Raw genomic sequence first — 25,131 nt, forward strand, 5'->3', positions numbered from 1 at the left:
GGCATAATGGAAATGTGTGGAAACATTTCTTTTTCAGTACTGTACTCACAGGCAGTGGGTGGGAGGCCAGAGATGCAGACATCCTGCAATATAAAGGGCAGTTCTGCACAACACGACATTGTCCCACATCTCAGGTTCCCACATAGGTTAAACACATGTTTATAATTAGAACCTGTTTGTTTTGGTGAGAGCAGTACGCTTGGCTTTAATATACATTTTGGGGGACTGAAAATGTATATAACTTAATAGAAGTTTGTTTTATTCAGAGCTCTACCAAGAATTGCATAACATTTTGAAAAATTGCTTCACAGATTGAAATGTCGCTCCTATATCAGACAGCACCTGTAGCTGTGGCGTTCACAGGAGTCCTAGACACAGGTAAAACAGCTGACTACTTCATGATATCTGCTAGGGAAATCACACCCAAGCATTTGCTATTAAAATACACAGCATTTTATTATCAATTACTTTCCTTTATTTCTCTTTATATGAGTGCAAGGGCATTGTATGGGTTTTCAAAGTTATATTACTAGGAGGATTATTTAATCTAGTAATTTCATTCCAGAATAGTAAAGGGGTGTCATGAAATGTGTTACTGAAAGCACGTAGAACCATTGTTCTAGGAAGAAGCGTGGCTGGCTCAAGCCGATGAAGACTGCCACCTGCAGGTAGGAGAGCAAACTGAGGCTGCATCCCAGAACGCAGAGGACGGGAAAGAGCTGCCTCAATTAAACAGCTACATACTTTGCATCTCCCAAGTCCAAAGCACTGTGCTAGAAAACAGGGCCATGGCAGTGACCCAAACGATTAGGGCTCTGCTACCAAGGAGCTCATAGTCCAGGGTGGGAAAGTACGTGGGTCTGGGGAGCGGGGGATCAAGGTCAAATGGGCACAAATAATCAGCTGGTCAGAGATACCCCCATCCATTTCAATCCTCTCTGATAGCAACCTGTTCAGTTTAGTTGATCCAGGAAGATATACCAAAGAGTGCTAAATTTTCTGCACATATATTTCATATTGTTTCAAAATTTACATCAATTTAGAAAAACATACACAAGTAATACATGAATACAGCCTTTTAGAGGATAAATTTTTTAAATTAGAGAGGAATAAAGAAGAAAATAAAAGGTCTCCTTCACTCTTCTTAAAAAGTAACTGTTGGGCTACCCTGGTGGTGCAGTGGTTGAGAGTCCGCCTGCCAATGCAGGGGACACGGGATCGTGCCCCTGTCTGGGAGAATCCCACGTGCCACGGGGCGGCTGGGCCCGTGAGCCGTGGCCGCTGGGCCTGCGTGTCCGGAGCCTGTGCTCCGCAGCAGGAGAGGCCACAGCAGTGAGAGGCCCACGTAAAAAAAAGTAACTGTTACTAATACATCTAGAATGTGGCCTTCCCAACATTTTATGCATTTATATACATATGAATGCAGATACAAATATATGGTTTGAAGTTATATATACATAGATACATATGTATACAGATATACATTATAATTTCATTTATGTTTAAATATATATATATTAATAGCTTTACAACTTGATTTATTTAATTTAAAAATATATCTTGGAGATCTTTCCATGTCAATACAGATAGATCCCCCTCATTGGTTTTATGATTCCATAATAACTCATTGTAAAGAATTCATTCATTCTTCAACAAATATTTATTAAGTATCTACTACATGCTTGAAACTATTCTAGGTGCTGAGGATGTAACAGTAAACAACAAAAGCAAAAAAAAAAAAAAAGGCAAAAACACTTGCCTTCATGGAGCTTAAATTCCAGTGGAGAGAAAGAGGCAATACACTTAATAAATAAGTTAATAATATATGCACATGAAAAAGTGATAACTGCTATGGAAAATACAGAACAGGATAAAGGAGATTGGGAATACTAAACTCAGAGTGGGGTGGATTGCAACTAAAAACAGGGTGGATAGAGCAGGCCTCACTGGAAAGCAGGCTTGAGTAGATGAGAAAGAGAGCTATGAGGACATTGTGGGAAAGAGTTTTCCAGGCAGCAGGAACAGCCTGTGCAAAGGTCCTGAGGTAGGAATGTAACTAATAGGTTCAAAAAACAGCGAGCATGCTACAGCAGCTGGAAAGGGCAAAAGTAGAAGAAGAAAGATTAAGTCGAAGGTGACTGCAAAATCTATGAGAGATGACAGTGGGTTAAGATCAGGGTGGTAGCAGATAATGAGAACTGGTCAGATTCTACATATATTTTGAAGGTAAAGTCAACAGGATTTACTGATGGTAGTCACGTGGGGAGTGAGAGGGAGAAAAAAGGAATCAAATGTGATTTATCCTAAGCACATGGAAGTACTGAACTGCATTAACTGTGATGTACCATAGCTGATGTAACCTGTTCTTTATAAACTAACATTTAGGTTATTTCTAGGTTTTCTCTATTATAAATGATCTTGCAAAGTTTATCCTCTTACATGTACCTTTATGCACATCCAGTTGGGTTTCCCAGTGAACAGTTTCACTCATCTCTCACCTTTGAAACGAGCTGATCTACTCTAAACCACCAGGGAGGACAGACATGTTCTCAGGACATGCAAAGGAATCGGTGCGTGAAGCCAAATTAAGCATAAAGAAAAGGTCATCTTTTCTCTTTTACATTTTCTCTTCTTGCATCATCCCATTCCCCAATTAATATCGTGCATGATAAAATCACATAACAGCTAACATTTTTGAGCACTTGAGTGCCAGGCACAGTGTTAAGTGATGGACCAGCATTTTCTCATTTTTACCCTCACGACAACACTATGAAATAAATGTGTATGTCCATTGTATACATAAGAAGTAAAATAAGATCTTGCAGGGGACAAATGTACCCCAAAGGTCAAACACACATAACTGATGGAACTTGGGCTTTAACCTGGCCCTGAAGCTCACATCCTCAGCCATCTGCACTGTGCAGTATTTAATATAAATAAACTTCTACATTACCCTGTGATTATTTTTCCTTGGGACAAAATACCTTCAATTCCATTTACAGTAAGGACTATGCCTGCCCCCCTAAAAGGCAGTACAGGGTAATGCAAAGGACACAGCCTACAGAATCAGCTCTTTCTGACTGTATGATCTTGAGTAAACAGTTTAACCCCTCTAAACCTCAGAGAAGTGGGTCAGGACCCAGAGAAAACAAAACATAGCGTGGCTAATTCTCTATGGGGACTTGTGAGTATAAAAACCTCTTAAAGATTTTATATCCAAGTGTCCTGTTTGTGGCTAAATACAGGCATTGAAGTCCTGAGTCTCTACTGGAGAAATCTAGATCATTCTCTCCACTCCCTGTGGTCCCCCTGCTACAAAGCAGTTTCCTTGGAAACGCAGCATCCTCCCTATCTCCCTTCTTCATGACCTACTCTCTATCCTGTGTCAGAGCTGCCACCAAAGTCACCAAAAGATTTCAGGGCTGTGGAAGGAGGATTTGCCTCAGACTCAGAAGCTGAGAGTCTAGTCCCAACTCGATCCATAGAATTGCTGTGTAACTGGAACAAGCCCTTAGCCCTCTCTGAGCCTGTTTCCCAACTCTGAAATCATCAGTAAACCAAAGAAACTCTAAATTATCTCTCAGAATGAACATCCTACAACTCTGTCTCCAGTGGTGATGGGAAGGAAGAGAATTATGGATGCAGTGAACACGAAGAATCTTGCGTCCTACCTATATTTATTGATTTGTCAGAGGCCACAATTGATTGTCTTCCTCTGGAGCAGACGCTCAACTGCTGTTCATGCAGCAAAAGCCATTTTTTGCCTGAGGAAACAAAATGTTCTGGGAAATTTCACAAAAATTGATCTTAAATTGTCTAAAGAGCCACAAATTCACATCAAACAGGGCATTACGAGAAGCCTGAGGTCCCAAATGTTGTCTGTAAATGCTTCCTCCCTATGAAAATTTTAGCGCACTTCAGAGATGTGTCCTGGACTGCCTGGCTTAACGATTAGCTCTGTTGGTAAAGGCTGCGGAGCAGGGGTGACTGGAGCTGAGCTGGGTCTGACTCACTCCAAATCCAGGCAGCCGATTCATGTGCGAACATGGGTCTCTGGCCAGAGGGGCACTGGGAACACACAGAGCTCTGGGAGGATTACATCACTCCCCCTAAACCCCCAGCCCAAGGCCCCTCCAATCTACCCCATGTCAGATTCCCAGAAACACACACACTCACCCCACCTCTACCCCACCCCCGCCAACCATTACCACTGAGGAAACCTGAGGCGACAGGAAAAGACCAAGAGGAGGAACTGGGATACTGGGCTTCTGGCCTGATGACTGGTAGATCTTGACCCTAGAACTGGGCCTTAATTACAGTATCTGTAAAACGAAAGAACTGGACTTGAACTTGTTAACTCTGACAATCTACGATTCCGGGATATGAAGGACCTCCACCTAGGAGTTATGCTGGCTTTCTGCAGTCTCTACCAGGCTCCAGGACCTATACTTGTTGTCTCTTCTGCACAGTTTCCCAGACCTTCTGTGAGGCTCTCTTCCCCTGATCCATACGGTCCTCAAGGAGGTACAAGACCCCACCACCATGGCCACGGTGACTGGTTCAGGGCTGGGCAGGTGAACTTGGAATAAATCAGTCGCTTGCTTCTGTTACCTATTGCTGAAGACCAAACTGTCCTGAAACTTAATGGCTTTAAGTGACAACCATTTTACTCTCCCTCGAGGTTCTCTGGCTGGAATTGCAGTCAGCTGGAGGCTGGCCTGGGCTGGACCATCTGGGACACTCACTGCACCCAGGAGGCTCACTCATGCTGGCTATTGGTGCTGAGTGGCTGCTGAAGACTCAGCTGGGGCTGTTGATGAGAGCATCCTGCTTCTTCTACCCCATGGTCTCTCCATGTGGCTTGGGTTTTTTAGGGCATGTCAGTTGGGTTCCAAGAAGGAGCATTCAAAGTAGGCAAGTCCCAATTTGCCAGCAATTTATCAAGCCTCTGTTTACATCACGCTTGCTAAAATCCCATCAGTCAAAACATGTCACATGTCCAAGCTCAGAGTCACTGAGGGATGGCCGGCCCTACACAAGGGTGAGTACCAAAAAGCACGGTTCTTTGGGGGCCACCAATTAACCAATAAATTTCCTATTGTACTTAAGCTGACTTGAGTTGCTCTCACTTGTTGCCAAAATAGTTATGACTAATACAAAGATTTAAATTCAATTCTTGTCCTTACCACTGTGCAGCCAAAAAGTTACTTGACCTGAGATTCAGTTTCTTCATAAGATAAAATATTCAGTTCAGAATACCATTATAGAAAGTAAATAAGATGAAAAACCCCAAAACATTTAAAAGATCCCAACATGCTATACAAATAAGATGTCCTATACAAATAAACATATCATAAATGATGATGATAAAGGTGATGATAAAGCAGGAGAAACTGAAAGTTTAAGTCACTTCAGTTTGTAATTGATTCATTCCACAAACACTTCTTAGATATCTACTATGTGTACAATACTATTATAGTGGCTGGTTGTATAGTGGCAGGAGATGTCCAGGCCCTCAAAGAATTTAGAGTCCAATAGGGGAAACAGGTACACACACACACACACACACACATATATGTATATATACATATTGGATTGGCCAAAAGTTCGTTTGTTTTTTTCTGAAAGATGGCTCCAGTAGCGCTTAGTTGTCCTTAACTTCATTCGAAACAATTTTGTTAGATTGTATTGTGACAGCTGTCATGTCAGCGTGCATTTGAAAAAAAACTTATCGAAATTGGTGAGTTTTTGTGTAGCCATTTTAATATCGAAGATGGAAAAAAACCCAACATTTTCAGCATATTATGCTTTATTATTTCAAGAAAGGAAAAAACTGAACTGAAATACAAAAAAAAGATTTGTGCAGTGTGTGGAGAAGGTGCTGTGACTGATCGAATGTGTCAAAAGTGGTTTGTGAAGTTTCCTGCTGGAGATTTCTCCCTGGATGACGCTCCAAGGTCAGGTAGACCAGCTGAAAGCTGATAGAGATCAGATTGAGACATTAATTGAAAACAATCAACTTTATACCACACGGGAGATAGCTGACATACTCAAAATATCCAAATCAAGCACTGAAAATCATTTGCACCAGCTTGGTTGTGTTAATCGGTTTGGTGTTTGGGTTCCACGTAAGTTAAGCAAAAAAACCCTTCTTGACCGTATTTCTGCATGCAATTCTCTACTTAAATGTAACGAAAACATTCCTTTTTTTAAAACAAATTGTGACAGGTGATGAAAAGTGGATACTGTACAATAATGTGGAACGGAAGAGATTGTGGGGCAAGCGACATGAACCACCACCAACCACACTCAAGGCTGGTCTTCATCCAAAGAAGGTGATATTGTGTATATGGTGGGATTGGAAGGGAGTCCTCTACCATGAGCTCCTGGAAAACCAAACGATTATTTCCAACAAGTACTGCTCCCAGTTACCAAATGAAAGCGGCACTCTACAAAAAGCGTCCGGAATTGGTCAACACAAAACGCATAATCTTCCATCAGGATAACACAAGACCACATATTTCTTTGATGACCAGACAGAAACTGTTACAGCTTGGCTGGGAAGTTCTGATTCATCTGCCGTAGTCACCAGATATTGCACCTTTGGATTTCCATTCACTTCGGTCTTTACAAAATTCTCTCAATGGAAAAAATTTCAACTCCTTGGAAGACTGTAAAAGGTACCTGGAACAGTTCTTTGCTCAAAAAGATAAAAAGTTTTGGGAAGATGGAATGATGAAGTTGCCTGAAAAATGGCAGAAGGTGAATACTTTGTTCAATGAAGTTCTTGGTGAAAATGAAAAATGTGCCTTTGATTTTTAACTTTAAAAACCGAAGGAGGGTGGGAGGGAGGGAGACGCAAGAGGGAAGAGATATGGGAACTTATCTATATGTATAGCTGATTCACTTTGTTATAAAGCAGAAACTAACACACCATTGTAAAGCAATTATACTCCAATAAAGATGTTAAAAAAACAAAACAAAAACAAAGGAACTTTTTGGCCAAACCCATATATATATATATATATGTATATGTATATAAAACATTAACCTAAGGCTAAAAAAAATTCTGCCTCAGGAGAGGAATAAATTTTTCTATGACAAGAGATGGAGGGAATAAATCATTCTGAGCTGCATGATGGGTGGAGGGGAGAAGAATGAGGGCATCTTAGAAAATATGGTACTTAACCTAGGCCATAAAGAATGTGTTGGCTTTTATATACATGGAGGAGGCAAAAGGCATTCTGGAGAGCGGTCACCAAAAGGACAAAGGCTGGGAGGCATACAGTAGGTGCTTCATGAGGAAAGATAGATAGATATAAGTAAGTGAATAAATGGTGTCCCAAGGATAGCCCAGAGCCCAGTGCTTCTGCAGTAAAGGGACGATGGGAGGGAATGGTGAGACAAAACCAGAAGAATAGACTGGGACCACATTATGATGAGCCTTGAATACCAGCCCAAAGGATCGCATTTATTTCAATAGGGAGTCAGTGAGGATCCTGGAGCATAATAATGACAGGATCAGAACCATGTTTTGCAAAGATCAGTCTGGTAATAATGAGGGATGAACCTATACTTCCCTTTACAGAAGCAGCCCTCCGTCTGTCTCACTCTACGGATGGTGGGGGGCCTGGTACCCCTACTCTCTCATTCTACTCCAGGGGTGCACACGTGATTCAACTTGACCAATGGGAACATTTCATCCCAGTGGCTGGTTCAGGGAGAGGTGTCTGATTCAAGCTAGGTCAATGAGATTGTCTCCTAGGACTTTGGATAGAAGTGTTGGGAAAGACGTGTTTGTTTTTTCCCCACTGGTGTTGCTAACGTAGTGTTATGTAAGGCTGAAGTTTATGGTGACCAAGAAAGCCTGCCTGAGAATGAGGCTAACAGGGAAGAAAAAGAGACAATAGGCAAAGGAAGCAAGTGACTATTGGCTTCATTTGAGTTCCTGGATAGAGCTGCCCTGAAAGTAATGCACCCCTGAATTTCTATCCCATTGGAAGTGATCCAATCATATTCCATTTGAATTGGTTTTCTTTTTGTGATGAAATGATTCCGGACTTCATACAGTCAGGCACTATGTGAATCCCTTAACAGTCATCCATTCACTCAAGAAATGTTTAAGTGCCTACTCTGTGTCAGGCACTATTGTAGGCATTGGAAATAGTGTGAAAAAACAGATATTCCTGCCCTCAAGGAACTTACATTCTAGAGTGGACAAGCAGGCTAGATCAAATGAGATTAGAACTATAATGGGGGAGAGGCACCCTGGAGGGTTTAATAGGCCATTCTGAGGATTTAACTTTTGTTCTGAGGACAGGAAAGCATTAGAGAGTTTTGAGCAGAGGAGGGGTATGCCCTCACGCAGATTTCAAAGGATCACTCTAGCTGCCACACTGTGTATGAAAAAGGGCACGAGTGAAAGCGCAAGGCCAATTAGGAGACCATGGAAATCAGGAAAGAGAGGATGGTGGCTCGGTCCGTGGTGACAGCCATGAAGGTGGTGAGACATGGTCAGAATCTGAATCTAGTCTGAAAGTGAAGGCCAACAGGTGCTGCTGATGAATCGGACATGGGTCCTGTCGGGGAAAGAAAAGTGTTGGGGAGACGCCAACATTTTCCCTCAAGCACCTCAAAGGATAGAGCTGTTGTTAACAGATGTGGGGAAGCCCAAGAGAGGAACAAGCGTGAGGGTGAAGGTCAGGCATTTGTTACCTTGTTAAACTTGAGTTGCCTGTTAGACTTCTAAGTGGAGACACGGAGTAGGTGGTCAAATATTAGAGTCTCGACTCCAGAGAAAACATCTGGACTGGAGTGACACACCTGCACCCACCCCAGAGAAAGATCAAGGGAAAGCTGCTCCGGCTACCTTACTTTTCCTCTGTCACTGCACCTGCTCCCCTTGTAACTGTAATTGCCTGGCCAGGCAGTGAGCCCAAACATGCTTTCCACTGGTCTCAGAGGATCTTCTATATTCTAACAGTCCTATCCAAGAAGACTTTTTTTTTCTTAAGTTTTTCAAGGTGAAAGTTCAGCTCTAGAGATCCAAGAACATAGGAATGACCATGTGCAAAAAACAAAAACAAACTCACTGGGAACAATGTTTCCTACCTGAGAAGTCTCAAGGAGAACTGGAATTCCTGGGCTCTACGCAAGCAGGAGCAATACAGGCACCGAGAGCAACGTCCGGGTGACAGGTGGCAGAGTGGGGGTCGATTCAGAATCGCGGTGGCTTTCATCAGCTGATGAATACTGAAATGCTTGGGGGATTTTTTTAGCTCAAAATAGGAACAATGAATATGGAGGGATCTTTTAAATATTAATAGAAGCAGTATTAAGGAAGAAAATTGAAACTATTGTTTCGCAAACAGCTGGATCTACTGAAGCAAATTCAGTGTGTATTTCTGAGGGTTCCTTTCAAAATATGCTTAAGTATAATAATCAAAAACTCCAGGGAGTTGTGCCATGGGGAAAAGACCGGTGGATTGGGAATCGGATCTGGCTTCCACCCTGATGGCAAATCACTGACTTCTGAATGTCACATTCTAAAATGCAGGTTCTAAGATCGCTCACGGTTGCTGTGAAGTGGAAGACAATGTGCGTAGTAATGACAGAACTAGGAGCATTGAGAGTCATCACTGCCGGCACTGGGCGAGGTATCTGATGGGTGCTGTTCTAAGGCTGCTAAATCTGGAAGATACAGGGGGTAAGGCTGAGGACTTCGGACGAAGAGTGCCTGGATTCAAATCCCCATCCTGTCACTCACTGGCTGGGTGACTTGGAGCAAGTTGCTCACCCTCTCTGTACTCAGTTTCCTCATCTGCAAAATGAGGAACATAATATTAGCTTCTAACCTTATCAAGAAGGTTAGCAACAAGATTAAATGAGCTTTGGTAAATGAAATGCTTAGCACAGTGCCCGGCACATAATAAGCACTCAATAATTATCAGTACTTATTACCATCACATGTAAGTCTCATAACACGGCCAGGAGGTTGTAGTCATTACTACTGCTATGTTATGGCTGTCAAATTAGAGTGATGAATACCTTGTCTAAGGTCACACTGCTGGTAAGTAGTAAGTATCACTAGTAAGTAATAAAGAATGTGAAATTGTTTATTATTTGTATTTTAGTATGTGGCAGGGATTGAGAGACCTTTTGGTTTTCTCCCTGATGTTCAGCTCATTTCACAGCTTCTCCTGTTCTGTTCCTCAGCTGAGCTGCTAGGAACTTCCATCTCCGGGCAGCTGCCTCCGCCCAAACATCTGCTTTTCATTCCATGTCACATGTTCAGAGAAGCCTTTTCTGACTGTCAACCTTAAACAGTCCCTACCACCCCCATCCGAGTACCAGCCTATAACGTGACCCTGTTTTATTTTCTTTACTAAAGTTACTGATTAACTTGCTCATTTGGTTGTTGTCTACCTCTTCCCACCAGAATGTAAGCTCCTTGGGGGCAGGGACTTCGACTGGCTTCTTCACACTCGATCCACATGGCCTCGAAGAGCACCCAGCACATAGCAGATGCTCAATAAATGAAAGATGAATGACTGACGTTCTCTCCACTTATCTGAGCCTTTGGAAGGCAGCCTCATTTTACTTCTATAAATCCTTCTCAGTTAGTCTTCTGTCTTAGATCCACCAGCAAATGACCAAGGAATTGGGATAAATATTCCTGCTCCCTTTACTGCCCCCCATTAATACCTCTCTCACACACATTTATAAGACTAACAGGACAGTTCGATCAGATGTGTTTTTCTCCTCTTCCTAAGGCTGCTGCTAAATTGTGAGGATTAATGAGATTCCCATCGTTCTCACACATTCTAAGTGTCATGCCGTGGCTGAACCAATATTGGGACTCATATAGTACATCGGAGTTCATTTCGTTCCTAGGCTGTTGTATTTGCAAGCACAGTCTCTGTCAAGTTTGTTTTAATAACAGGGTTCCAGAGAAAACGCCAACTGAATTCACTACTAAAATAAATTGAAACTACATGAGCAGGCTTGAGGGGAAGAGGTATCCAAGAAACTTTATCTTTTCAAACTCGGGGGCCAGTCATAAATTGACAGTCAGTAGAACACACACCACCTCTCCCTGGGAAATAATTTCTCTTGGCCGGCACCCCCAGACTATGACTTGACTTTGTGAATCTAAATTACCCTCTCCAGTAACCAAGCAAAGAGGACCTTGTTGCCCAGAGATTTTCTTTTTCCTTCTTTTCAATAACTCCCCACTGTCCATAAAAATAATATAAGTATAAATAATGGCATAATAATATAGCAACTCTATACTATCTGCTATTGCAACATCTGGGATACAGTGGTGCCAATTAATTACACCACCTACCTGCACTCTGATGGTGGAGATGACACAAAACATATGTAAATCACTTCATTATAAACTGTGATAAGTGCTATGGCTGAGGCCAAGGGACTTACTTTAGATAAAGCAGATAAGATTTAAACTGAAATTGAAAGGGTAAGAAGGTCAGTTATGTGAAGTGTGTGTGTGTGTGTGTGTGTGTGTGTGTGTGTGTGTACATGTGGGCATGCACATGTCCATCAACATCCACATATCCGTCCTGTGGATGAGGAGAGCAGGGCTCCGGGAGGTTACATTTCCTGCCCAAGGTTACTTAGTCATTACAAGGCAGGGTTTGGAAACCCATATAACCCATTCTAATGCTAGGCAGTGACGGTCCAAAGATGAATGAAGTGGTCAGTGACTGGTCTTGTCTAAAATAGGGTTCTCCTCAGACTCCCCAAGTTAGCCAGCAAGTGTCCAAGCCAGAGGCCCTAATGAGTTCCACTGCTGTTGAATGCCCCTCTGTCCCAGGTGTGGGCAAGCTCTAAAAGTGCAAAGGTGGATCACATCATTCTACCCACCAGAGCTCAGGGCCTAGTGAAGGAGACAGAGGGCCAACAGGCAGTTACAACCCAGTTGGGCAAAGGCTGTAGAAGAGAGAAATGCAGGAGGCCGTGGGACCAGAGGCGGGGAATCTTATCCCTGAGCAGCGGTCAGGGAGCCTTCCTGGATGAAATGTCCCTGCTTTCATTCCTTCAGCAAATAATTAGAGAGCCCCTAGTATGTGCCAGACGCTACTCTAGGTGCTGAGGATCCAGGGATGAACAGTAAACCCCAGTCCTCATGGACCTGACATCCAAAGGGGAGGGGGAGACAATAAACAAATAAACACCAAGGAAAGAAATTATTTAAGTAATTTGATAGATGGTGTTAGGTGTTTTGAAGACCACAAAGCAGAGTGAAGTGAAGGACAGTGACCAGCAGAGAAGCTACGCTAGAGTGGGTGGGCAGCAAAAGTGCTGGAAAAGAGCCCTAAGTATCCAGAGCCAGCCATGCGAACATCTGGTAGAAGAGGGTTCTAGACAGAACCCTCTGGTGCAGAGGCCTAAGGCAGCAACAAGCATGGCCTCGTCAGGAAACTGCAGGAAGGCCACTGTGACTGGAGTAATCAAAGGCAGAGTGGACAGACCAGACATGAAGTGGAAGATACAGCAGGGCTAGTTCCCGAGGTCCTGGTATAGGTGTGGGATTTGATTCCCAGGGCAATGGGAAGTCACTGAAAGACTTTAAGAAACATACTGATATGCTCTGATTTACATATTCAAAAGGTAACTTTGATCAAATGAATTTTTGAGCACATGGACTGTCAGCATTTTTTTAATAAATTTTTATTTTGGAATAATTTTAGATTCGTGGAAAAGCTACAAAAATAGCACAGAGATTTCCTATACCCTTCACCCAGTTTCTCCTACCGCTAACGTCTTACATAACCACAGTGTAGTCAGCACAACGAAGACACTAACAATGATAGATTACCATTAACTAAACTACAAACTTCATCTGGATTTTACCAGTCTTTCCACTAATGTCCTTTTTCTCTTCCAGGACCCAACTGAGGAGAGCACAATGCCTTTAGGCCTACCTTCTTTTAAATAGTCTTTCTGTCTTTGAGGAAATACCCAGGTCAGCTAGAATCCCCTTTTCTGGATTGTAACTGAAAATCTTGACAGATGAAAGGGGGGAAGTGGGCTCAGGCAGGCTACTTCTGGAGGCTACTTCAGTCTTCTAGGCAAGAAATGCAGGAGCCTACCCAAAAGAGGGGGGCGTGGAGTCAGTTAAGTCAATATGGTCACATCTCTTGCTATCACCTCATAGAATAGAGGTAATTTTAACACACCCAAATTAGGAAGAACATAGTCTCAGAATAGACAGTCTTTTAAATTTAGCTTTATGAAAAACTTAATACACTACCCTAAAGTTTTGCATTTTTGTCTGAGAAGAGTGCAACTTTATATGGACTTATTCTGGTCCAGCCCACAGAGTCTCATCTGGAGACAACCGCTCCTCAAAAAATTATGGATTCACAGAATTACAGTCACTTAATCAACAAACATTTATGGCACACCTTCTATGTGTCAGGCACTACACTGCTCTCTCGAGATCCTTGTGTTTCCTGTCCTAGTAGAGTCTACAGCCTTTGTAGGCATCAGAAAAGCTCTGGTTTTAGAAGCACGCTATGGATCAAAGAAAATGAAATAACATTGCAGAATGACATGTTCAGAGGTTTATTACTAACCTGATAGAGCAAATGATTACATGCCACTTAACATTGACGGATTGGCTGTAAACTGAGCATAGCAATGGGAGTGCCCCGCAGATTATATCTGGGATGGGATGGGTAGCCACTCCTTTTCGGAAAAAGGCCTTCTGTGGGAGGTGGAGCCTCCAGCACAACTTAAAGAGGGAACCAAGCTGGGGGCACCTTCAGCTGTGTCTACACCTAAACATGCAGCTGTCTTTATAACCTGTCTCTAGTGCAGGATCTCTTCCCTACTTTTTCCTGATCATTTCAGTTGGTCAAAATGGGCAGTCAAAGTTGGTCTCTAAATGGGTTAGAGAATCCCTTGGTAGGAGATATTAGACCAGAAGATAAAAATCTTGATCCTAGTTAAGAAGATTAATAAATAATAATAAATATTATTGAGCTCCTACAATAAGCACAGCAGATAAAGATGAACAGCTCCTCAGCTGCATCCTCCCCAGCAACAGAGGTGAAGGGTGAAGAGCAGAGAGCAGGGCAACCAAGTGATGCTGGGATCCCAGGATTACAGTCATGCTCTCGGGCACTTGTGAGAGATTGCTCGAGGCAAAATCAGGCCGCTGACCTACGATTGCATTTTGCTTCCTTGTCCTAATGTTATTGTCTGAGAAGCAGTGGTTACTTTTAAATAGCAAGTTGGGGACTTCTTGCATCAGGATCACCAGAGGTGCTTGGAAAAATGAAAATTCTAGGTCCCTCTCCCAGGCCTCCTGAATCTGAATTTCCAGAATCTGGATTTTAGATAAGTTCCCTAAGTGATCCTGACCCCCCTGAAACCTTAAGAACTGCTGTCCGTAAGGTCACCCTACCTATCCATAGATGGCTGTAATGACAGAAGTGTGGGGAAGGTGCAAATGATGGGGAGGAGGTCTTGCAGGAGGTGACAGACAGAGACAGGTGCAGGGGGCCATTCCCACCACCATCCCTGTGCTCTCCTTACAGGGAGAGAATGGTCAGGTTTTGGTTATCTTAAACGGTCTATGGATGGTCTGTAAACCCCTCTAGTCATTGTTACTGCTTGACTTGACCTTTCCGAGGTTACTGTCCACCTTGATTCTCTAGGGCAGGGGTCCCCAACTCCCGGGCCATGGGCAGATACTGGTCTTCAGCCTCTTAGGAACCGGGCCACACAGCAGGAGGTGAGACGCAGGCGGGCGGGAGAGCGAGCGAAGCTTCATCTGCGGCTCCCCTTCGCTCCTCATTGCTCGCATTACCACCTGAACCACACCCCCGGTCCCCCTCAACCTGTCCGTGGAAAAACTGTCTTCCACGAAACCGGTCCCTGGTGCCAAAAAGGTTGGGGACCACTGCTCTAGGGCCCTGTGGGCTGAGAACTTCAAAAGCCAGAGATACTCTCAAGGCTCTCCGATGTTTCACAAGGAAGTTTCCAGAACAAAACCTAAGCTGGTGAGTCCTGCTGGTTAAGAAGACAGGCTCTAGACTCTAGACACTAGAGGGCTATGTGTCCTCGGACATCTTGTGCCTCAGTTTCCGCATCCGTACAGTGGGTTGACCACCAGGACCCTTCTCCTTGGGATGATGTAAGTAGCAAATGAGATAATCCGTTCAAAGCTCTCAGCATGTGTCTGGAACGAAGTTCATACATGACACGTGTTAGCTCAAATATACATCCTGTCGGAAATACCGGGCCCCCAGGGGCACACCCAGCTGACAAGTCACCGTGGAGGGGTGGAGAAAGACAAGCTTTCTCATGGGAACTCAAAGAGCTGTGTGGGAGGGAGGCGGGGGACGGAGGAAAAGGCGGGATGCTGCTCAGACCCCTGCTTGCACTGGGGCGGAAATCACGTGTGATGGGAAAGGAAAAGAAATGAAGGGAGGTGACAAACTCTCTGTGCGTGTGTCTGTCATCCTGGATGAGCAATAGACATGATAAGAACCCTCAAGACCAGGCCGCATCATCAGATGAAGAAAAAAAAAGCTTATTATTAGGGGAAATTGATGCTCTGCGAAACCAGAGCTTTGAGAACAAAGAGAATCTGACTGACATTCTGTGAGGCTGGGGAAGCATGTTTCATTCATGACTGGTTACAGGTCTTGGGGTCTTTTGTTTTCTTTTATTTCCTTGTTTTCTTGTCTCATTTTCTCCCCCAGGCTGAACCCTGGGGGTGGGAGGGGGCGCTGTCTATAAAAAAACCCTTGAAGGGAGGTGTTGGGACGGGGAGGATTTCTTGTCGGGGAAATACACACAGTCTGTATCTCGAAGGGCTTTATTTGAACTGCCTAGAAAATACTTCAGAGGCAAGTCTGTACAACCTCATCAATAAATTCAACCTTACACTTTTCGAAGGAGGCAGTTCAGGGGGTGGAGGAGGGAATGGATGTAGCTTTCAGGCTGGGATTCAAACATGGTTCAAATTAAGTTGACTGGCTGTGTGACCTTGGGGAAATCACTTAACCTCTCTGAGCCTCCATTTCCTCATCTGTAAAATGGGGTCATGGTTGCCACTAATCTTACAGAGTTGTTGTGAGAAATAAGACAGGGTGGTGTAGAGCAAGCCCTTAGAGAAAGGGCACTGTCCACATTGATGTCACTGTTGTTACGATCCGTAAGAGGTTTTGGGAGCAACAAGGGAAACCAACATAAAATCAAGATGTTCCCTGGTTTACAATCATAGCAGCATGCAGGAAACTCACAAAACACCTGTTTCAACCCTAACAACAATAGGAGCCATTTCCAGATTTATTTTGTCAGTTCCCAGTTCTTTTTGAAAAAGCTCCTATTTCCAGGGCCAGAAGTCTTCAGAGCCCACATCTCCTTCAAGTTACAGAACAGCATTATTGTGTCAAGACAGACGAATTCTCCACAGAAGATGCCTGCTGCCCCACCCACGCACCCACCACCAGCGACCAATTCCCAAGTCTCCTTTCTCCCCCAGAGTTGATCCCCAAGGCACAAAGAGCTCAGAAAGGAAAGCAATTCTTATTATTCTTCCTCAGCTTTTCCTGTTTCTTCAACCCATGAATTTGTGTTTCCATGTTCCAGTCTCCCCAGAGCTGTGGATTACTTTAAAGGCATTTCAGAAAGAGAAGCAGCGTAAGAATGAAAGTGTGCAGAATACAGACAAGAACCGTGATCCAAAAAAAGGAAACACACCCTTTCAGTCACTCACTCACTAAATCGTTCCATAAACCTAATGGGACGAACCGCCACTGAGTGGCAGGCCCTGTGCCAGGGGCTGGACAATGAAGAGAAGAGAACATGGTCCGTGATCTAGAAGTGCACAGTCTAGAAGGTAGACAGGGATACATGACCACGGCAGAGGCGACAGGAAGGGCAGCTGTCGCATCCTCAGCACTGCCCCAGTAATTGGTACCCCCTGATGAGATTATTGGGTTCGTGTCCCACAGACCAGCCTCGGGAGTAGGTAGTGAACACCCAGGGATCTCCCCAAACACCTCCCCACCCCTCACCTGTCTCCACGCCTGAGTTCCCTCATGAGTCTTCATTTTGGAATAAGGCACCATCACTTGGTCGAATGCCAGTAGCCCTAGGAGCTGTCATCGTCAGCCAAACCAAAACCACTTTCCTTAATTCCCTTAAACAGAACTTTACAGTTTACAAAACATTTTGCAGTTATTATCTGGTGGTAGGGCAGGCAGTTTTGTCCCCACTGTACAGACGAGGAAGTTAAATAATTAGCCGATGGCCTCAACGCTCAAAGGTAACAAATCTGGGGTCTGAACAAGGTCTTCTGCCTCCAAGTCTAGGGAGCCGGCCAGGATCATCACTATTGCCTAGTACCTAAGGCCTAAGTTACTCTTTCCTCTCAAAAGTAGATATTTTGTGGTTGTGATGGAGAAAACTGACTTAGCATGGACTTAATAATACCCTACTCTGCATTCTCCAAAGAGTTCCATGGAAAGAGGGGTTGAGAATTCTCATGTCCTTCAATACTCAAGCAGACCTTGCCCGGGGCCATGGGCACAGGGCAAGGTCAGGTGGCAGGAAACAGCTAGGAATAATGACCAGTTCCTGGATGGTTACCCTGTGCCCAGCATTCTGCAGCAGACTTCAGCTACATCACCCGAAAGTCCCTACTCCTCCCCTGTTCCCACCTGTGTCACTTCCACCCCCGTCGTTTAGGGATTTCCCCGCACACAGAAGGAGACCCTTCGGAACGAGTCCCCTTGTGTTCTTCATTAATAACTACTGCCCACTCACAAGTCCCTGTGGGAATTACTTTGTCATCTCCATGGATGCTGTGGCCTCCATGAAAACACTGCTTTCCTGCCCAGGATGCTGCCTCTTGGGACCTCAAAACTTTGAGAGGAAAACAGACCCGGGTTCCCTTGTGTTTTCACTGCACCCCTGGTGCCATGTGTAAGCCCTTCCCCAACTCTGCATTTTGTCACCTTGGCCTCTGAGCCACTGAGTGTCCCGCACCACCCGGGAAGAACAGATCCTTCAGCTTATGACTCTAACCCCTGCCTTACGGGGGCTGAGCCACAGTTCCTTGGGTCAGGCAGGGTCATACTCCCCACAGGCCATCCTCTGTCCCTGTGTCCCCATTTATTTCCCCTTCTCTTTCAATCTAAAACCATATAAACAAATTGGAGAAAACAGAAAATCTAGCCCCACAAACCAACTGAACACTGCTGGATAATTCTGTAAACGTGACAGCTCAGGGGGGCATGCAGCTGTTGGTCCCAATCCTAAACTCTTAAAAATCACCCGGGTAGTAACAATAGCTGTCATTTATTGAGTCCTCACATACTTATCTAAATAACCCTCACAAAGGCTCTTTGGAATAAGTACTACTACTGCCCTCAATTTAGATAAGAAAATGGGAGCTTAGAAAGTCATCTGTTAGGGTCACTCCCTGCAAGCCAGAAAGTGGAGAGATGGGCCCCATCCATCTGACCCCAGAGCCTAAACTCTTTTTTTTTTCTTTTTTTTTGGGGGGGTACGCGGGCCTCTCACCGTTGTGGCCTCTCCCGTTGCGGAGCACAGGCTCCGGACGCACAGGCTCAGCGGCCATGGCTCACGGGCCCAGCCGCTCCGCGACGTGTGGGATCCTCCCGGACCGGGGCACGAACCCATGTCCCCTACATCGGCAGGCGGACTCTCAACCACTGCGCCACCAGGGAAGCCCCAGAATCTAAACCCTTAACGCTAACGTGACACTGAATTCCCCACCTTGGCTGTGTTTGAAAGGCTTGCAGATTCAGGTAGAATTTCTTATGACTCGATTCCTTCTAGAAACAATGACAAAGGAGAGTTTAAGTATTGGGTTGGTGGTTGGAGGAGAAGCTGTTAATTTTAGATCTGTAATTCAGGCTGCTCATGAAGTGACAGAGGTGTCACCATGACCCTTATATTTGCCATCCACCTTCTAAAATAAAAGAGTCAGGGCCCATGATTTCCTCAGTGGGAAGATCCATCTTTATGTACTTAAAAGCCCTAGGGATGATGGGTGTTTTTTTTTTGTTTTTTTTTTTTTACAAGTTACTAAAAGAAATTCTGGCCTGTGGAACTCCCCTGTCATTTTCCAGAATTTCCCTAAAGCGTGCCCTTAACACCTGGTAGAGAGTCTTGTGCAATAGGAGAATGTTCCAGAAATGTGTTTTTTAATCCAGACACATCTCAAGGGGTCAAGGCTGATAAAACTGTATTGATGCCCGGTCAGTCCAGGCCCCTCCTTCCTATGTCTGTGTCACACAGATGTCCTCAGCAGCAAAGGTAGATTCCAACCCCCTAGAATACTAAATTATTTCTCCTCACTGCTTATATTAGTTCTACTTAAATTCAAAATTAAGCAATTATTTGACATAGCCAAAATAAGGACCCCCAAATTAGAATAATAGCCAAGTGGTGGCAACTACTTTATGACCCCTACCCAAAAATACAAAAGGTGATGGTAGCTCACATCCATCTGGTATTGACAGGCTGCCCTGTTGTCAAAGTATGGCCTGGGACCACCACACTAGCACTGCCTGGGAATTGGTTAGAAATGCAAATTCTCAGCCTCTCCCAAGACTTCAGGAATCACAACCCCTGAGGATGGAGTCTAGCGGTCTGTTTTAACAAGATGTCTGGGTGATTCTGATTCTCTGAGGTTTGGGAACCCTGACTTACTTCACTGAGTCTTTACAATGACCGTGGAAGATGCAGGAAGTATTGGGCATCACTGTTCCCATTTCAAAGAGAAGAAAATTAACTCTGAAATTATTGAAGGACTTCCCAGGTGGTGCAGTGGATAAGACTCTGCACTCCCAATGCAGGGTGTCCGGGTTCAATCCCTGGTCAGGGAACTAGATCCCACATGTATGCCGCAACTAAGAGTTCACATGGCACAACTAAGGAGCCTGCCTGCCGCGACTAAGACTCAGCGCAACCAAATTAATGAATTAATTAAAACAACAACAACAAAAAAACAAATACTGTAGTGGAATAACTGAGGACATGGAAAGGAGACGTGACCCATGAGCCCCCCCGCCCCAGCAAACTGGGGACTGGTGAATAAGCCAGAACTGCAAACAGTCCTGATTGCTTTGAGCCACACCGGCAAACCGGGGGCATGCGAATAAGCCAGAACTGTGAACAGTCCTGGATGCTTTGAGCCCCATCCCGGCAAACCGGGGGCCTGCGAATAAGCATTGAGTGCTTTAGGCACTGATCCATGAGATGTCCTCAGTATAATCAGAGTGGTGGGAACGCAAGGAAATGTCCTTGTGCTACTTCAGTATAATCAAAATAATGGTGGGAACTTTGTGCTGCTTTTGCACTCAAGGACGAAGCACGGCATGTTTTCAAGGAAGCCCATTATTGCTTGTATAATCAATAGAAGCATATGTTGCTGCTTTGGCATTTCTGGAATGTTAAGAAAACAAGTCTTAAAATGTAAACATAGATAATGCTTCAATAAAAGCTACCACAGCAGGACAGACGGCGCTGTTTTGCCTGAGCTAGCGGCAGCCCTCTACTGCTGTGTTTCGGCACAATTCATCTCGTGTGATGAGCTTACTTTCGGCCCTGTCATAAGATAAGCTATAACAAAATACACATTACTTTAAAATAAATTTTAAAATAAAATAAAATAAAAATATTGAGTCACCTGTCCAAAGCCAGTAGTAACACCAGGATTGGAATACAAGGCATTCTGCTCCCAAAGCTCCCACTTCTCTGAACATGTGTTTCCTTACTGGTGAAAAGTAAGCAGGACAGAGAGTCAGGGAGACAAATGGCTATTCCTATGAAAACCAATTAAAAGTAACTTTAGTCCAGGGTCGGGAGAGAAATTAACATCTATTGAACATCAGGTATGTGTCAGTCACTATACACAAACATCTCACCCCATTTAATTGTCACAGAAGCCCAGGCTAGGTGGGCACTCTGAAATCCGATCAGGTAGGGTAAACAATTTTCCCAGGCTCTCACAGCTAAGTAAGTTGCAGAGGAGAATCTGAATCCTGCTTAGTCTGCCTCTAAAATCCTTACAGCCTCCCTGGGGCACACTTACACATTCAGCATATGCATGTGTCCTCATGGCAAAAAGACAAGAAAGCCAGAGATGAATGCATAGGCGGCAGCAAATGAGATCACCCTGCTCCAGGGGTGAAAAACCACCGTGACAGCAATTGTGGGGCTTTCACAGCGTCACCAGTCAACCCAGTCTGTTCCTCCCTCCCCTCCCTTCTCTCTCTCTCAAAAACCACTGACTTTTCCCTTTCACCTTGTGAGACAGGGAAGTCAAGTTATTACCAAGTTAAACGTGTTTATTCTCTTCCTATTCATTGAGGATTCATCTACCTTTCTGGGGAAGCGTGGCCTTTTGTGGGTAATGGTGCCAGAAATGGCATGGATTGCCAGTTGAAATCCTAGCAATATTCAGCAAGGATTATCATAATATTATGGATGTCTTTAACCAGCTCCCCACTCAGAATACATACACACCCTTGAAACTGGTTTGGAATTTACCAGCAACCTTCCAAGTTGATGGGTTAATTAACTTGCAGGCAATGTATGACATGTCATGAAACATCTAAAGTCAAGCAGCACAGAAGGTATAAACCTTAAAGCTACAGTTTCTCACCCATTATTTTGTAGAGTTTTTTTTTTAAACACTTGTTTCCTTTTACTTAATAAAAACAAAAACAAAAAAACAGTATGTCCCACCCCATACCCCTTGGTTCATAGAATCAAGGGAACACAAAATGAAAACTCTGGGTGAAAATATTTGTTGACATAAATATATAAGACAGCCCCCAAATCTCCCTAGCTTAAAACCAGTCATTGGCTTTCACGTTCTTTTAGGATGGAGCCCAGGCATCCCAGGCTGCTCTATCAAGCGCCTGTGATCAGATGGCTGCCCACGCTCATCCCAAAGCCTGACATCTCCTGCCACAAACTCAATACTCAGGCTCTACAGAGTACGGGCTGTTCCCAGAAGGTCCCAGGTCCTCTCCTGCCTCCTTACACCTGTGTATCTCTCAACAGCCCCTCATTTCTTTACCAGGCTAACTCCTGCTCATCCCTCCAAACTCAGCCCAGGTGCTACCTCTTCAGGCAAGTCTTCCCTAACTTCCACTGGAGTCTCCCAAGGCATCACGTGCTGACCCTCACCACACTACGTTTCACACGATTTTACATCAGTCTATTTATTTGGTGCTACCTCCAAAGCTGGGAACTCCATGCAAATCTCTCACTGCTATCAAGACCGAACAAAGGGCCAGACACATAATAAGCACTCAGAACATTTTTGTTGAATGAAAGAGTGAATGAATGAATGAATGAAAGATGATCACGTAGCTATTCATTTTCCCACAAACTCTGAGCACATCACGGAAATTGAGAGAGATGATCGCTCCCTTCCTTAAAATGCTGCTTCTACCCCAAGGACCCATATGGTCCAACACAGCCAGAAGTATCTCAAGGCTGCAGAAACCCTAGTCCAAAGCAGTATCCAGATGAGCTCATTATCTAGATGAGCCCAGGGGTATCCACCAAACTCAAGATACTTGCGATCAGTAACAAAACCAAAGCTAGGCCAAAATCCTGAAACTGGCTCCAGTCTGAAATGGTCTGGAAACTCACTTTGGTTCAGACCTTTCTAGCATGAGGCCAGTGTAAGTATGTCTGTGTGTTTGTATTCATCATAAAAGCAGGAGATAGAAAAGAAAGCTCCACCACTCTAAATCCCAGCTGCCAGGAAGGGGACGGATACGTGCAGCTGTGAGCTCGAGAGCTACCTGGAGTCCAAGAGCAGGCCTAGGTCCCAGCACCCTGCGTGCACCGAGCCTCTATGCTGGACCTTGGGAACCCTAAAGCCTCGGATCCGTGTGGCAGCTGGGCCTGGGGCAGCCGTAGGGCGTGGCCTGCCTGGACCAGAGCCGCATGTGCCTCTGCATCACTTTGCAGAATGGTTTGCGGCAAGATGCCCAGTGGGAGGACTTCCGCATCTTCCAGCCTGGGCCAAGGCTAGAGGTCCTAAAACCCTGGGAAGGATAAGCCCAACCTGCTGACCCAGAAGAGGAATTTCCGGTCTGCCCTAAACCAGAAGGAAGTATTTTATTGCATTTGGCCTAGGAGAGAGCAAGGACCCCCCAGGATCTGCACTAGATCTACGAGTTTGTGACCTCAGGAGCTGGGGACTTTCCTGAGCCGGATACCTCTCCAGACACCAGTGGCAGATGTGGTAACTCTGACGCCCAGAAGGAGTTCCTGAGTGACATGGGCTTGGCCCCATTACCAGATGGGGGCCCTCGAGCCTGGGTGTGGACCCTGAGCACACGCCTCAGCTTCTGCTGAGCCCCACCTTAAACATCCCTGTTCCCTGCCCTAACTTGGACCCCCGCTCCCACTCCCAAAAGCCCACTGAGGCAGCTTACCTGAGGAAGGTGAGTACCAGCTGTGCCATGGGAGGGGCTGGAGCTGGGGTGACGGCCCCTTACACTCTCTCATCCCTCTCTCTTAAGATTGCTGCTATCACTGCTCAGAGTGGAAGTTCAAGGGGACCACCTCCTACCTGGGTACCAAGTCTTCCAGCAGACTGTCTTCTGCCCCAGGGGCCTGTGGCTGGTGGGGTCAGATGCAGGGGACAGGGCACTGCTTGGACAGCCAATAAGACTGTCAGACCCCAGGGTATGACAGGCTACATAAGGCTGTGCTGAGCTGCCTTGCAGGGGGGTGGGGGGAGGAAGCGGGGAGCTCTGCAGAGAGCTTGGCAGCAGCTATGGGCCCAGAGGCTGAGGTACTGCCACTGGTACTGGGTCATGGGCTAGACCGCCTTCCTGATGGTGGCCACCAGCACAATGGCAAGGCCCCCAAGGGCAAGAAAGGAGGCATGTTCCACCTGGAACCTTTTGTGGCAAACCTGATCATCTTCAGGGAAGGAAGCAGACACCATCTACACCCTGTAATTCTCTTGCTGGGGACTCGTGGTCCCAGGACCAGCTGTCTATCAAGAGGCTCCTGGTGGTCAAGGTTGTTCCCATGTGCCTCAGCACCCTGCCAGATATGGCCCATTTAGAGGGTACCTCCTCCCTGGGGCACACCTTGAACCTGCACATTTCCAACAGCCACTTACTCTCCCTCACCTTGAACCAGTACAAGGCTTATCTCCAAGACCTGGTCAAGGAGGTGGATTTCTAGGTCACTGGGAAGGCCTGAAACCTTGCTCATCATGGGTATAGGTCCCTCAGCCCTCACCTCAACCAAGAAACGGGTTCTTGAGACAGGTCAAAAACCCCTCAAACGTAAAGCAACGTATAGAGAGTGGAAATTGGCCCATGATATGATTCTCCAGAGAGAGCCATTGCTAAGAGTATGGCCCACATACTGTGAGCCCGCAAGACAAAATCCAGTTTAAAATATTTTTTTAAATATTTCTATTAGTTGCCACAAAATAAAAATCTAAAGGTTCATGTAACCGAAATATTTTTGTGGAGCTCTGAAGGCGGCAGAGAAGGAAATAGACTACCACAAAGTAGCACGAGAAGTTACAGCTTTTCTTGGAAAATCCAAAAATCCACCAACCCATTAGCAATGATTATCTGAAGCTGAGTGGTGCCAGTTGATTTCACATAGGGTGTGCTCTCAAGGTTGTCACAGTACCTACCTGACCCATTCATAAAACCAGTCTGGCCCCCATATGCATTTGAGTTTGCAATCATTGATGTCTATCCTTTCAAAACCCTTCTGTAGTATGAGTATTATGAACACTGCCTACAACTTTCTCTTTTGTATTGTATCTATCTATGTATTCCTCTGTATGACCACATTATGGTATATATAAACAATCCCTTCCTGATGGATATTTATCATTAATTACAAAGAAGGTAACAGTAAAAACCCTTATATGTATCTTTGTATATTTGGGCATTTCTCTTGAATAAACTTCTAAATGTGAAATTACTGAGTAAAAGGGAACACATATTTAAAATTTCAATAGATAATGCCAAAATACTGAAGTTGGTTTAGAATCCAAGCCATTTTTTGCCCCAAGCAAGGAGCAAGGAGTAGTTGAGTTTAGAGACAGGCACCAGA

General features: G+C 44.9%; 1 pseudogene; it reads left to right on the forward strand.

Annotated features, from left to right (window-relative positions):
* The first annotated feature begins 2,081 nt into the window (after positions 1-2,081).
* LOC112404491 (interferon regulatory factor 3-like) lies at positions 2,082-24,237 on the forward strand (annotated as a pseudogene).
* The last annotated feature ends 894 nt before the right edge of the window (positions 24,238-25,131 follow it).

This window comes from Neophocaena asiaeorientalis, unplaced genomic scaffold (genome assembly GCF_003031525.2).
Source record: "Neophocaena asiaeorientalis asiaeorientalis breed wild unplaced genomic scaffold, Neophocaena_asiaeorientalis_V1.1 scaffold204, whole genome shotgun sequence".
Lineage (NCBI taxonomy): Eukaryota > Metazoa > Chordata > Mammalia > Artiodactyla > Phocoenidae > Neophocaena > Neophocaena asiaeorientalis.